Here is a 10,205-nt window from a genome sequence, read left to right as displayed (position 1 = left end):
GAAACGACGAACTGTAGCAACGGTGCACAGTTAGGGGAGAGAACACTTCTTGAAATTTTAATGAGGGATCATCTTATTTACTACCGTCGTTCTAAGCAAATAAGATGTATAAACATGATAAACATCACATGCAATCAAATAATAGTGACATGATATGGCCAATATCATATAGCTTCTTTGATCTCCATCTTGGGGCTCCATGATCATCTTGTCACCGGCATGACACCATGATCTCCGTCATCATGATCTCCATCATCGTGTCTTCTTGAAGTTGTCACGTCATCTATTACTTCTACTACTACAGCTAACGTTTAGCAATAAAGTAAAGTAATTACATGACGTTTATGTTGACACGCAGGTCATAAATAAATAAAGACAACTCCTATGGCTCCTGCCGGTTGTCATACTCATCGACATGCAAGTCGTGATTCCTATTACAAGAACATGATCAATCTCATACATCACATATATCATTCATCACATCCTTTGGCCATATCACATCACATAGCATACCCTGCAAAAACAAGTTAGACGTCCTCTAATTGTTGTTTGCATGTTTTACGTGGCTGCTATGGGTTTCTAGCAAGAACGTTTCTTACCTACACAAAGACCACAACGTGATATGCCAATTGCTATTTACCCTTCCTAAGGACCCTTTTCATCGAATCCGATCCGACTAAAGTGGGAGAGACAGACACCCGCTAGCCACCTTATGAAACTAGTGCATGTCAGTCGGTGGAACCAGTCTCACGTAAGAGTACGTGTAAGGTCGGTCCGGGCCGCTTCATCCCACGATGCCGCCGAATCAAGATAAGACTAGTAACGGCAAGCATATTGAACAAAATCAACGCCCACAACTACTTTGTGTTCTACTCGTGCATAGTAACTACGCAATAGACCTAGCTCATGATGCCACTGTTGGAGAACGTAGCAGAAATTCAAAATTTTCCTACGTGTCACCAAGATCTGTCTATGGAGAGACTAGCAACAAGGGGAAAGGAGAGTGCATCTACATACCCTTGTAGATCGCTAAGCGGAAGCGTTCAAGTGAACGGGGTTGATGGAGTCGTACTCGTCGTGATTCAAATCACCGATGATCAAGTGCCGAACGCACGGCACCTCCGCGTTCAACACACGTACAGCCCGGTGACGTCTCCCAAGCCTTGATCCAGCAAGGAGAGAGGGAGAGGTTGAGGAAGACTCCATCCAGCAGCAGCACAACGGCGTGGTGGTGATGGAGGAGCGTGGCAATCCTGCAGGGCTTCGCCAAGCACCACAGAAGAGGAGGAAGAGAGAGGTAGGGCTGCACCAAGAGGCAGAGAACGAATCACCTGTTGTGGGCAGCCCCCTAGGCCTCATATATATAGGGGAAGGGGAGGGCTGCGCCCCCTTCTAGGGTTCCCACCCCTAGGGGGGGCGGCAGCCCTAGATGGCCAAGGGGTGGCGGCCAAGAGGGGGAAGGAGAGGGAGGCGCAGGGTGTATGGGCCTTAGGGCCCATCTGCCCTTAGGGTTTGCCCCCTCTCCCCTTCTAGGCGCATGGGCCTTAGTGGGGCTGGTGCCCTTGGCCCATGTAGGCCAAGGAGCACTCCCTACAGCCCATGAGGCCCCCCCGGGCAGGTGGCCCCACTTGGTGGACCCCCGGGACCCTCCCGGTGGTCCCGGTACATTACCGATAAACCCCGAAACTCTTCCGGTGACCAAAACAGGACTTCCCATATATAAATCTTTACCTCCGGACCATTCCGGAACTCCTCGTGACGTCCGGGATCTCATCCGGGACTCCGAACAACATTCGGTAACCACATACAAACTTCCTTTATAACCCTAACGTCATCGAACCTTAAGTGTGTAGACCCTACGGGTTCGGGAGACATGCAGACATGACCGAGACGTTCTCCGGTCAATAACCAACAGCGGGATCTGGATACCCATGTTGGCTCTCACATGTTCCACGATGATCTCATCGGATGAACCACGATGTCAAGGACTTAATCAATCCCGTATACAATTCCCTTTGTCTAGCGGTATTGTACTTGCCCGAGATTCGATCGTCGGTATCCCGATACCTTGTTCAATCTCGTTACCGGCAAGTCTCTTTACTCGTTCCGTAACACATCCTCCCGTGATCAACTCCTTGATCACATTGTGCACATTATGATGATGTCCTACCGAGTGGGCCCAGAGATACCTCTCCGTTTACACGGAGTGACAAATCCCAGTCTCGATTCGTGCCAACCCAACAGACACTTTCGGAGATACCTGTAGTGCACCTTTATAGTCACCCAGTTACGTTGTGACGTTTGGTACACCCAAAGCATTCCTACGGTATCCGGGAGTTGCACAATCTCATGGTCTAAGGAAATGATACTTGACATTAGAAAAGCTTTAGCATACGAACTACACGATCTTTGTGCTAGGCTTAGGATTGGGTCTTGTCCATCACATCATTCTCCTAATGATGTGATCCCGTTATCAACGACATCCAATGTCCATGGTCAGGAAACCATGACCATCTATTGATCAACGAGCTAGTCAACTAGAGGCTTACTAGGGACATGGTGTTGTCTATGTATCCACACATGTATCTGAGTTTCCTATCAATACAATTATAGCATGGATAATAAACGATTATCATGAACAAGGAAATATAATAATAACTTATTTATTATTGCCTCTAGGGCATATTTCCAACAGCTAGTAGGTTGCTAATAGTGTTAATTACTCCTTGTAGTTGATGCTAGTTGGTTTAATTGGTGGAAGATCATATGTTCAGATCCTTTATGCATATTAATACCCCTCTGATTATGAACATGTTCATGCTTTGTGAGTAGTTACGTTTGTTCCTGAGGACAAGGGAGAAGTCTTGCTATTAGTAGTCATGTGAATTTGGTATTCGTTCGATATTTTGATGAGATGTATGTTGTCTAGCCTCTAGTGGTGTTATGTGAACGTTGACTACATAACACTTCACCATTATTTGGGCCTAGAGGAAGGCATTGGGAAGTAATAAGTAGATGATGGGTTGCTAGAGTGACAGAAGCTTAAACCCTAGTTTATGCGTTGCTTCGTAAGGGGCTGATTTGGATCCATATGTTTCATGCTATGGTTAGGTTTACCTTAATACTTTTGTTGTAGTTGCGGATGCTTGCAATAGAGGTTAATCATAAGTGGGATGCTTGTTCAAGTAAGAACAACACCCAAGCACCGGTCCACCCACATATCAAATTATCAAAGTACCGAACACGAATCATATGAGCGTGATGAAAACTAGCTTGATGATATTCCCATGTGTCCTCGGGAGCGCTTTTCCTTATATAAGAGCTTTTCCAGGCTTGTCCTTTGCTACAAAAAGGATTGTGCCACCTTGCTGCACTTTATTTACTTTTGTTACTTGTTGCTCATTACAAATTATCTCATCACAAAACTATCTATTACCACTTATTTCAGTACTTGCAGAGAATACCTTGATGAAAACCGTTTATCATTTCCTTCTGCTCCTCGTTGGGTTCGACACTCTTACTTATCGAAAGGACTACGATAGACCCCCTATACTTGTGGGTCATCAAGACTCTTTTCTGGCGCCGTTGCCGGGGAGTGAAGCGCCTTTGGTAGGTGGAATTTGGTAAGGAAAAATTTATATAGTGTGCTGAAATTTACTGTCACTCGTTACTATAGAAAGTAATCCTCTGAGGGGCTTGTTAGGGGTATCTTCACCCCGACCAGTAGAGCAAAGAGTTGCTCCTCAACCTACTGAACCTATTGAAAATGAATATGAAAATGAAATTCCTTATGAGTATCCTTCGAGTATAATAGAAAAACTGCTAGCTAATCCTTTTACAGGAGATGGGACAAAGCATCCTGATGAACACCTAATATATGTGGATGAGGTTTGTGGATTATTTAAGCTTGCAGGTATTTCCGATGATGTTGCTAAGAAGAAGGTCTTCCCTTTATCTTTGAAGGGAGACGCATTGACATGGTATAGGCTATGTGATGATATGGGATCATGGAACTATAGAAGATTGAAATTGGAATTTCATCAAAAGTATTACCCTATGCATCTTGTTCATCGTGATCGCAATTATATATATAATTTTTGGCCTCGCGAAGGAGAAAGCATCGCTCAAGCTTGGGGGAGGCTTAAATCAATGTTATATTCATTCCCCAATCATGAGCTTCCAAGAGAAACAATTATTCAAAAAAATTATGCTCGGCTTTCTGATAACAATCGCACCATGCTTGATACTTCTTGTACTGGCTCTTTTATGATGAAGACTATTGAATTCAAATGGGATTTAGTGGATAGAATTAAACGCAACTCTCAAGATTGGGACCTCGACAATGGTAATGAGTCAGGTATGACACCTAAGTTTGATTGTGTTAAATCTTTTATGGATACCAATATTTTCCGTAAGTTTAGCACTAAATATGGACTTGATTCTGAGATAGTAGCTTCCTTCTATGAATCTTTTGCTACTTATGTTGATCTCCCTAAGGAGAAGTGGTTTAAATATCATCCTCCCATAGAAGTAAAAGTAGTTGCACCTATTAAAGTTGAAGAAAAGACTGTCACTTATAATGATCCTATTGTTCCTACTTGTTATGTTGAGAAACCACCTTTCCCTGTTAGGATAAAGGATCATGCTAAAGCTTCAACTGTGGTTCGTAAAAGCAATATTAAAATGTATACACCTCCTGAGCAAGTTAAAGTTGAACCTAATATTGCTATTGTTAAAGAGCTCTTGTCTGATAATATTGATGGGCATGTTATTCAGTTCTGCGGTGAAACTGCTAGAATTGCTAAACCTTGTGCTAAAGATAAACATAGACCTGTGGTAGGCGTGCCTGTTATTTCTGTTAAAATGGGAGATCATTGTTATCATGGCTTATGTGATATGGGTGCTAGTGCTAGTGTTATACCGCATACTTTATACGAGGAAATTAAGCATGAAATTGCACCTGCTGAGTTAGAAGGAATCGATGTTACAATTAAACTTGCTAATAGAGATACTATATCCGCAATGGGAATTGTTAGAGATGTTGAAGTTTTGTGTGGGAAAACTAAATATCCTGCTGATTTTCTTGTTCTTGGTTCCCCACAAGATAGCTTTTGTCCCATTATATTTGGTAGACCCTTCTTGAATACAGTTAATGCTAGGATAGACTGCGAAAAGAATGTTGTTACTATTGGCTTAGACGACATGACTCATGAATTTAATTTCTCTAAATTTAGTAAACAACACCGTGAATAAGAATTGCCTAGTAAGGATGAAATTATTGGTCTTGCTTCTATTGCCATACCTCCTAGTGATCCTTTAGAACAATATTTGCTAGACCATGAGAATGATATGTTTATGAATGAAAGAAGGGAAATAGATGAAGTATTCTTTAAACAAGAACCTATGCTAAAACACAATTTGCCTGTTGAAATCCTAGGGGATCCTCCTCCACCTAAGGGTGATCCCGTGTTTGAGCTTAAACCATTGCCTGGTAATCTTAAATATGCTTATCTTGATGAAAAGAAGATATATCCTGTTATTATTAGTGCTAACCTTTCAAAGCATGAAGAAGAAAGATTATTGAAAACTCTGAAGAAGCACCGTGCTGCTATTGGATATACTCTTGATGATCTTAAGGGCATTAGTCCCACTCTATGTCAACATAAAATAAATTTGGAAGCAGATGCCAAACCAGTTCGTGATCCTCAACGACGTCTGAATCCTAAAATGAAAGAAGTGGTAAGAAAAGAAATACTAAAGCTTCTAGAGGCAGGTATAATTTATCCCGTTGCTGATAGTCAGTGGGTAAGTCCTGTTCATTGTGTCCCTAAGAAGGGAGGTATTAATGTTGTTCCTAATGATAAAGATGAATTGATTCCACAAAGAATTATTACCGATTATAGGATGGTAATTGATTTCCGCAAACTAAATAAGGCTACTAAGAAAGATCATTACCCCTTACCTCTTATCGATCAAATGCTAGAAAGATTATGCAAACATACACATTACTGCTTTCTAGATGGTTATTCTGGTTTCTCTCAAATACCTGTGTCGGCTAAAGATCAATCAAAGACTACTTTTACATGCCCTTTTGGTACATTTGCTTATAGACGTATGCCTTTTGGTTTATGTAATGCACCTGCTACCTTTCAAAGATGCATGATGGCTATATTCTCTGACTTTTGTGAAAAGATTTGTGAGGTTTTCATGGACGACTTTTTCGTCTATGGATCTTCTTTTGATGATTGCTTGAGCAATCTTGATCGAGTTTTGCAGAGACGTGAAGAAACTAATCTTATCTTGAATTGGGAAAAGTGCCACTTTATGGTTAATGAAGGTATTGTCTTGGGGCATAAAGTTTCTGAAAGAGGTATTTAAGTTGATAAAGCCAAGGTTGATGCTATTGAAAAGATGCCATGTCCCAAGGACATCAAAGGTATAAGAAGTTTCCTTGGTCATGCCGGATTTTATAGGAGGTTCATTAAGGACTTCTCAAAATTTTCTTGGCCTCTGACTAATTTATTACAAAAAGATATACCATTTGTCTTTGATGATGATTGTGTAGAAGCATTTGAAATACTTAAGAAAGCATTAGTCTCTGCACCTATTGTTCAGCCACCTGATTGGAATTTACCCTTTGAAATTATGTGTGATGCTAGTGATTATGGTGTAGGTGCTGTTCTAGGGCAAAGAGTTGATAAGAAATTAAATGTTATCCATTATGCTAGTAAGACTCTAGACAATGCTCAAATAAATTATGCTACTACTGAAAAAGAACTTTTAGCAGTTGTATTTGCTTGTGATAAGTTCAGACCTTATATTGTTGATTCTAAAGTAACTATCCACACTGATCATGCTGCTATTAAATACCTTATGGAGAAGAAAGATGCTAAACCTAGACTTATTAGATGGGTTCTCTTGCTACAAGAATTTGATTTGCATATTGTTGATAGAAAATGAGCTGAGAACCCCGTTGCAGACAACTTATCTAGGTTAGAGAATGTTCTTGATGACCCACTACCTATTGATGATAGCTTTCCTGATGAACAATTAAATGTCATAAGTACTTCTTATAGTACCCCTTGGTATGCTGATTATGCTAATTACATAGTTGCTAAATTTATACCACCTAGCTTCACATACCAACAAAAGAAAAAGTTCTTCTATAATTTGAGACATTACTTTTGGGATGACCCACATCTTTATAAAGAAGGAGTGGATGGTGTTATTAGACGTTGTGTACCTAAGCATGAACAGGAACAGAACCTACGCAAGTGCCACTCCGAAACTTATGGAGGACACCACGCGGGAGATAGAACTGCACATAAGGTATTGCAATCCGGTTTTTATTGGCCTACTCTCTTCAAGGATGCCCGTAAGTTTGTGCTATCTTGTGATGAATGTCAAAGAATTGGTAATATTAGTAGACGTCAAGAAATGCCTATGAATTATTCACTTGTTATTGAACCATTTGATGTTTTGGGTTTTGATTATATGGGACCTTTTCCTGCCTCTAATGGATATACACATATTTTAGTTGCTGTTGATTACGTTACTAAGTGGGTAGAAGCTATTCCAACTAGTAGTGCTGATCATAACACTTCTATTAAAATGCTTAAAGAAGTTATTTTCCGAGGTTTGTAGTCCCTAGATATTTAATGACTGATGGTGGTTCACATTTTATTCATGGCGCTTTCCGTAAAATGCTTGCTAAATATGACGTCAATCATAGAATTGCATCTCCATATCACCCATAGTCTAGTGGTCAAGTAGAATTGAGTAATAGAGAACTCAAATTAATTTTGCAAAAGACTGTCAATAGGTCTAGAAAGAATTGGTCCAAGAAACTTGATGATGCATTATGGGCCTATAGAACTGCATATAAAAATCCTATGGGTATGTCTCCGTATAAAATGGTTTATGGAAAAGCATGTCACTTACCTCTCGAACTAGAACATAAGGCATATTGGGCTATTAAAGAGCTCAACTATGATTTCAAACTTGCCGGTGAAAAGAGGTTATTTGATATTAGCTCACTTGATGAATGGAGAACCCAAGCTTATGAAAATGCTAAGTTATTTAAATAAAAGGTTAAAAGATGGCATGACAAAAGGATACAAAAGCGTGAGTTTAATGTAGGTGATTATGTATTGCTACACAACTCTCATTTAAGATTTTTTGTAGGGAAACTTCTCTCTAAATGGGAAGGCCCCTATGTTATCAAGGAGGTCTATCGTTCCGGTGCCATAAAAATCAACAACTTCGAAGGCACAAATCCTAAGGTGGTAAATGGTCAAAGAATCAAACATTATATCTCAGGTAATCCCATAAATGTTGAAACCAATATTATTGAAACTGTAACCCCCGAGGAATACATAAGGGACACTTTCCAGAATGTTTCAGACTCCGAAAAGGAATAGGTATGTGGTACGGTAAGTAAACCGACTCCAAAACAATTTTTAAGGCAATATTTCTCCGTTTTGGAATATTTAGAAAAATAGAAAATTAAGTAGTAGTCCGGGAAGGACACGAGGGCCTCATGAGGGTGGAGGGCGTGCCCTATCCCCCTGGGTGCGCCCCCTACCTCATGAGCTCCTCGTATGCCTTCCGGACTCCGTTTTCTTGCACGATACGTATTTGGTCGGTAAAATTTCATTATATAATCTCCCGGGGGTTTTGACTCCCGTATCACGCAAAAATCCCTTATCTTTGTTTTGAGCTGTCCTGCTGCAGACAGAGCAACATGTCGTCCCAGGATTCGGAAGGAGAAAGCTATGTGGCTGATTACCTTACAGATCCTAAGGTCTATGGGGATGTGGAGCATTGTGGTTGGACTGCGGAAGAACAAGAAGACTATGAACCCAAGGGAAAGGAGGAGACGAGCTCAGACGAAGACGAAGTCCCACTACCTCAACCTGGGGACATGCATGTGGAGTTCAAAAAGTCAAGCCTCCCGGATAGGGTAAAGAAACCTAAGATCGAGTTTATCCCTTTTCGCCTCTTGCAGGAAAATAAGCAGGAACTATGCAAAAAGATACTAAGCTTGGAGCAGGAGATCGAGGACCTAAGGGACCAAAATTCTGTCCTCAAGTGCAAATTAAGGAAGAAGCCTACGTCATCAACAAAATCACCACTGTCTCCTCCAACAAATAAGAATTGAGTATCTGGGTATGGGCACTCCACTTGGCAACTGCCAAGCTTGGGGGAGTGCCCCGGTATCGTATCACCCTCACCTTTATCTTTACCGTTTTCCTTAGTTCGATCCTATTAGTAGTATTTTGATCTAGTATAATAAAGTTTGTGGCATGATCTAGTTGTGAGTTTTGCTTTATTTCCTTCTATGTAATCGAGTCCGTGAGCTATATAATAAAGATTAGTGTTGAGTCAAGGGCTTGATTGTTTTGCCATGATCCTAAGTGAATAAAAGAAAAGAGAAAGAAATAAAAAGAAACAAAGAGATCATATGGATCTCTTGGAGAGTAATGAGCTCACATAGAAAAAGTATGATGAATAAAAGCTGTTGAGAGTTGACAAGCATAGTTTTGGTCATCGTTGCAATTAATTGGAAGTAATAAAGAAAGAGAGGTCTTCACATATAGATATACTATTTTGGACATCTTTTATGATTGTGAGCACTCATTAAAATATGACATGCTAAAGAGTTGACATTGGACAAGGAAGACAACGTAATGGGTTATGTTTTCTTACATCTGAGATAAATTATATTGTCTTGGATCTTCCAACATGTTGAGCTTGCCTTTCCCCCTCATGCTAGACAAATTCATTGCACCAAGTAGAGATACTACTTGTGCTTCCAAATACCCTTAAAACAGTTTTGCCATGAGAATCCACCATATCTACCTATGGATTGAATAAGATCCTTCAAGTAAGTTGTCATCGGTGCAAAGCAATAAAAATTGCTCTCTAAATATGTATGATTGATTGGTGTGGGAGAAATAAGCTTTATACGATCTTGTGATGTGGAAGTAATAAAAGCGACGGACTGCATAATAAAGGTTCATATCACAAGGGGCAATATAAAGTAACGTTCTTTCGCATTAAGATTTTGTGCATCCAACCATAAAAGCGCATGGCAACCTCTGCTTCCCTCTGCGAAGGGCCTATCTTTTATCATTATCTTCTACCTTATGCAAGAGTCATGGTGATTTTCACCCTTCCTCTTTACACTTTATCCTTTGTCAAGC

Source organism: Triticum urartu, chromosome 7A (assembly GCF_056163025.1).
Source record: "Triticum urartu cultivar PI428250 chromosome 7A, HENAU_Tu73, whole genome shotgun sequence".
NCBI lineage: Eukaryota > Viridiplantae > Streptophyta > Magnoliopsida > Poales > Poaceae > Triticum > Triticum urartu.
Note: the sequence above shows the minus strand (reverse complement) of the source record.